The sequence below is a fragment of the Callorhinchus milii genome, unplaced genomic scaffold, assembly GCF_018977255.1.
Source record: "Callorhinchus milii isolate IMCB2004 unplaced genomic scaffold, IMCB_Cmil_1.0 Scaffold19, whole genome shotgun sequence".
Lineage (NCBI taxonomy): Eukaryota > Metazoa > Chordata > Chondrichthyes > Chimaeriformes > Callorhinchidae > Callorhinchus > Callorhinchus milii.
In genome coordinates this window covers 10319870-10325922 of record NW_024704760.1, presented here as the reverse complement: position 1 = coordinate 10325922, position 6053 = coordinate 10319870, and the positions used below count along the sequence as shown (strand labels likewise).

Sequence of the window (6053 nt, the reverse complement as noted above, 5' to 3'; positions counted from 1 at the left end):
CCCAAGGCCCTGGACGGTGTACAGCATTTCAGACCCGAATTGGGGTCCAGGGGGGAAGGGAGGGGGGGGGAAGAGGGGTGGCCGATGGCATGATCGAAGAGGCGGGAATTGAAGGAGGCTAAGGAGGGGGCGAGGCGGAGTGACTGGGGGATGGAATTCCAGAGGTTGGGGGCAGAGTAGCTGAAGGCTCTCCCGCCAATGGTGGGCTGTGCGTTTTTTTATTTTTATTTTTTGGATTGTTTGTTTTAATGGGATGAATAATGAATTGTTATTATCGTTCCATTGTTACATGATTACATTCACGTGCTCCGAGACGCCGTCCGGCATGAAGGGCGCTATATAAATGCAAGTTGTTGTTGTTATTAATTGTTGATCATCAGTGAAAGATTTGACATGAAGGTGGCAGAACCGCTTTGCACACAGCGGCCAGCCCTGGGGGACTGTCGGCCAGGACGCTGGGAGAGAGATCCAGCGAGGGAGTAACCCCCTTCTTGTTTCCCAACAGCACTGCAGGAGATCTTTACCATCCGCCCGGAACAGGACACAGACAGGCGGAGTGAGGTTTAACATCTCATCCAAAGGATGGCGTCTCCGAAATGTGTCTCTCCCTCCCTCCAGCGCTGCGCTGCAGTATCAGCTTAGACTATATCAATGTCTCTTCTCTAGCGAAAACAAGGCCTAACTTATCCAGTCCCTCCTGATGGAGTTAAAATATTTAGGTCTGAAAACTCCATTGATGAATAATTTAACATAAAGAGAAAATCGGTTTACCTGTCTGCCTCAAATTGCTGGCGGCCTCTATTATTAATTATAATAACAATTTTAATATTGGATACAGCAACTTTCACGCCACATGATGTTCACCGTGAAGTGTAGTAACTGTGCGTTTCACAGGCTGCTCCCATTTGCGCTCAGGGTCATCCCTGCAAACAACCGTGAAGCGAGCGATTTTCTCTGGGGCAATTGTCGGCCAAGACACCGGTGGTGACAGAAAGAGAGAGAAATTCCCTTCTCTTTTCCCAAGCTTTAATGACTGCACGGACAACAACAACAAAATTACATTCGTAAAGCGCCTTTCACATCGGGAGGACTTCCCGAGAGGCTAAACAGTTGCAGATCACGACCCAAGTGGCGGATGGGGGTAGGGTTGGGATAAGAAAGGGCAGAGAGGTAGGAGAGTGGCTGAAAGTATGGCCGAAAAGGAGGGTCTTGAGTCATGCCTTCAAAGAGGCAAGCAAGGGAGCAAGGCGAAGGGATTGTGGGATGACGTTCCAAAGAGTTGGAGAGCTGGTCGGGTGGGAGACCAGGAGCAGGGCGGAGGCTGCTGAGCAGGGGGAGCGGACAGGTTGATAGGGGGTCAGCAATTCAGATATGTAATAATAAATATAATAATCTTTGCACTTGATATCGCGCCTTATTACGTCTTTTAGATGTTTCAAAATGCTTCACAGGATACTCTGTAAAGTGAATTGACTGTATATTTGTGGGCAAAACACGGCAGCCAATTGCGCACAGCAGCGTCTCACAAACAGCCGTGGATTGAGGAACCAAATTATTAATTTTTTTCTTGGGAAACTGCCCAAGGTTTCACCCTGCCGGGAATCAAACCCAGGTCTCTCAGTTGCGAGGTGAGTACTCTAACCACTGAGCTACAGGACTCCACTATGTAGGAGGGGGCAAGGCCGTGGAGGGCCTTGAAAGTGAGGACAAGGATTTTGAATTCTATCCTCTGAAGGATGGGGTGTCAGTCAAGGATGGTGGTGATGGGGTCAAGGAGCCTGGTGTCGGAGATGACATGCGCTTCAGAGTTCGGGATGATCTGCAGCTGTGGAGAGACAAGTTGGGGAGGCCGACAAGGAGGGAGCCTTGAGGTGATGAATGTGTGTATGAGAGTTTCGGCGGCTTGAGGGGTGAGGCCGTGGCGGAGTCAGGCATTTTTTGGAGGTGGGGGAAGGTGGAGCAGGTCATGGCACGGATATGGGGGAGAAAGGACAGTTTGAACAAGACGCCCAAGTTCCTGACTGGCTTGGTGAGGTGGAGTGTGCAACCATGGATGCTGATGCTGCCACTGCCTGAGGTACGGAGGCTCTGGCATGAACCAATCAGGAAGGCCTCGGTCTTTCTGACATTCAGCTGTAGAAAGTTGGCTCCCATCCAGGACTTGATGTCAGACAGACAGTCTGTCAGGACATCAGTTGTACTGGAATCGAGGGTGGAGGCAGAGAGAGTTGGGTGTCACGCGCATACATTTGGAAGTTGACCCCATGTCTGCGGATGATGTAACCAAGGGGGAGCATGAGCAGGCTGAAGAGTAGGGGACCGATGACAGAGCCCTGAGGAACACCGCACGAGACTGTGCGGGAGCAGGAAGAGAAACCATTGGCGGAGATAAATTGGAGACGGTGTGAGAGATAAGATCTGAATCATTCAAGGACAGAACCTTGAAGTTTGAGGTGAGAGGAGAGGCGGCGGAGGCAGATGGTGTGGTCCACGGTATCAAAGGCAGCAGAGAGGTCAAGGAGGATGAGGTGGCACTGCTCACAGATGGGCAGGACAGGGATGGAATGAGGAGCTACATATAGTCCAAAGGACAGCATTTCCGACAATGCGGTGCTCCCTCCCCCCGGTGCTGCCGTGGAGCATCAGCTTAGACTATATGAATACTGAATGTTTGGGGGGGTGGGTGGGGGGGAGGTGTGGCTCGAACTTGGAGGACAGAGTGCGAGTGTCTGAGCACAGTTACTGCAGACACGTTGTGATATCATAAATTGTTAAGATGGTGCATTGCTGTCACAGAGAGCCAGAGCTTCCCCCACCTGCTGTCAGCTCGTTCTTCTTACAAATGGTGAGTTCTGAAAAGCAAACCTGCCAATCGGTATGTGTCCTGTGCCTTCCCCGTGGGCCACACGGCCCGAAGCGCTTCACGGGATGCACAGCGAGTCAGAGAAATGCGCGATAATAAACAAGCTTCACTGTCAGCTGCAGATCAGGAAGTTTCCAAACTGTCAGGTGTTCGGTAAAATGATGTAAACTGACCCTCTTTTCTTGTTTGCAGATTTTGATCTGTAATGAGAAACAGGTAATCTTGATGAGGAAGATAATAATAATAATAATAATTATAATAATAATGATAATAGTAATAATAATAAGAATAACAAGAAGAATAACTAGAATAATAATCTCTACATTTGGAACAGCGCCTTTCACGTCAGGGGGACGTCTCAAAGTGCTTGGCAGGAGTTTCATCAAGAAGCGTAGTGACTGTGTGTTTCACGGGCAGCCCCCGTTTTACGCACTGCGAACAGCTGTGAAGCAAGTGAGCGATTTTATCTGTGGGATTATCGGCCAGTTCACCGAGAGAGAGAGAGAGAGAGAGAGAGAGAGAAAGAGAATAATCTGATTTGGGGGATTATCAGACAGGAGATGGGAAAGCGGAGAGTGAAAGAGAGAAAGAGAAGACAACCAGTGCAGCATTTCATTTGAATGCGACATAACTAAAGGTTGTTATTGGTTACATTAAAGATTAGAAACTGTTTAATCTACCGAGCTTTTCCAATATCCTTTTTACAAGTTTCAGCTCTGAAAAAGAATCAAAATAGAAACAAACCCTCTGAGTTGCTAAGAGGTATTGTCACAGCCACAGACGTTATGACTGAGCGGGTTAATATGATTTTTTAAAATGTTTACAGCAAAAGATTTTTAATCTATCAGTTTGAGCACACTGGAGGAAACGGGAAACAAATGATACCTAAATATCGCGACCATGTGGACATTCACAGTATACAACGTGCGGGAGGCCTGAGCCAGGGGTGTGGGGGGAATAGATGTGTGGAAAATATTTGCGTAGAAAATATCTTTTAAAAAAGCAGCTGTAAATCTCACTGCATTTACTTTTTTAAAAAAATAAATACATTGCCAACACCAACCATTGATTTTTAAATGCATAATGAGTTCTGTAAGGATAATCAATAATAATAATTAGTAATGACAATATTAGAATAATTACACCAATAATAATAATAATAATGCTCCTCACATTCGATACAGCACCTATTCACACCAAGAGGACGGCCCAATGTGCTTCAGCTCATCAAGTGAAGTGACTGTGCATTTCGCAGGCAGTCCCTGTTTTATGAACAGCGACGTCCCTGTGAATAGTCAGGAAGCAAGTGAATAATTTTATTTAGGGGATTGACATTCATGACACCGAGAGAGAGAGAGGAGAGAGAGAGAAACTCCCTTCTCATTTTCCTGCCAGTGCCGTGGGAGATCTTTAACATCCACCTGAACATGATAAAGACGACTGGACTGTGAGGTTTAACATGTCATGTGAAGGACGGGGGCTTGTGGATAGATGATATTTCACATGCTGGGGTTTATTGTATCAGTTTCCAGCTGTTTGTAGGGAGGCTGGAATTTCGTTGTCTGGTCCTGTTGGTCGTAACTAATTCAGCACCTTGGGACGTCCTCCCGACGTGAAAGGTGCTGTACAAATCTTATGTGGCATTGTCTTGTAATTCCCACCAAAACATAAGGAGGTTGAAAGAAATAACACTGATTAATAACTACAAAATATTATGTTTTTCTTCACCTGCATTAGTCACACGTTTCCTCATTGTTTCCAGTTCTGGGAGAAGGGAAAAACAATTAATAAGCAATACAGAAAGAACAACAGTGTGTGAATATAACAGCGTGTGTTGGGGTGGAGGGATTAGGAGGTGAGAATGCGAGCAAGTGAGCCACACCGCTGACTGGTATGTGTATGTTTTTTTCAATTATTGTTATATTAACTTATAAGATACTATTTCAGGGGGAAGGAATGAAAGTTGTAGGATGTTGTGGTGACTTCTCTGACCTGCGTTCTTATTAACCAGTCGAATGTCTGTAACATTGACAGTAAAAATAAAAGCGCAAATGTGTTGTTTTAAACAACAATAACAATAACAAGCTAAATTATGCTGAATTACTTATCCACACAATTAATAATAATAATCCTTGCATTTGATATTGCGCCTTATGGCATCTTCGAGACGTCTCTAACACTTCATAGAATATACTATAAAGTGAATTGACTGTATATTTTGTGGGCGAAATGAGGCAGCCAATTGCGCACTACAGTGAGTGTCCCACAAACAGTCATGGATTGAAGTGACCAATTTACTATTTCTATGTTTTTTGAAGGTATTATTAGCCCCGGAAAAGTGATCCGCCAATCGACTACCGAGCGGGTTCCTATTTATTGCAAGGTAAACAGGAGTGTGTTGAGTAAGGAATCTTGCTCCACATTTCGGCCAACATTTGTCAGCTCCTGCCTGGATTTTCCCAATGCGCTCCTCTTTGCCATTCTCTCCCCAGCTCCGCCATTCAACAAATCCAATTCATTCGCAATTCATTCCCCCACCCAAATCCGCATCCTCCCTAAACTCCACACCCCATCACTCCAGTCTGTAAACACTCCCCCATTGTATAAACCTCAGTCGTGGTTGCAATTATTATTGGCTATACAATAATAAATATTAATAAATGGTCACTATGTCTATATAAAAATAGGGAGTTCCTCTCTCTCTCTCGGTATTTTAGCCAAAATCCCCATCAAATAAAATTGCCCCCTCCCTCCCTCCTTCCCTCGTGTTTCACAACGAACTTGTTTATTGCATTCAACGTTTTTTTGCTTTTGCTAAACTCACCATCGGATTTGCATTTTTTATCAACCTCTGAAAAACAACAATAATAATAATGAATACATAAAATCACAATAGTAAATAATATTAGATTAATAATAAAATGATTAATTTTGCCTACAATATAGTTAATCACTTCACAATATACTCTGTGAATTGCTTTAAGATATCTCAACAATGTGATAAGGCACTATATCAAATACAAGGATTATTATTATAATAATAAACATAACATTTGTCAACATGTTGCGGGATTAAAAGAAGTCCTGTTTCCTCGCCGTTGCCCATATTCCCGGGGTCAGTCTGTGTAACTCCAATTTTACACACAGCAAAGCAACTACAATACCTTTCGATTTCTTCGTCAATTTCTCT

At 44.6% G+C, this 6053-nt stretch overlaps 1 long non-coding RNA gene across 1 annotated transcript; it reads right to left on the bottom strand.

Annotated features, from left to right (window-relative positions):
* Positions 1-2678: 2678 nt before the first annotated feature.
* On the bottom strand, positions 2679-5715 carry LOC121850429. Its single transcript, XR_006085591.1, has 3 exons — positions 5688-5715; positions 4592-4627; positions 2679-3063 (listed from the first exon to the last, which is right to left on the bottom strand). It is a non-coding gene; the product is annotated as an uncharacterized LOC121850429 (long non-coding RNA).
* Between the last annotated feature and the right edge of the window lie 338 nt (positions 5716-6053).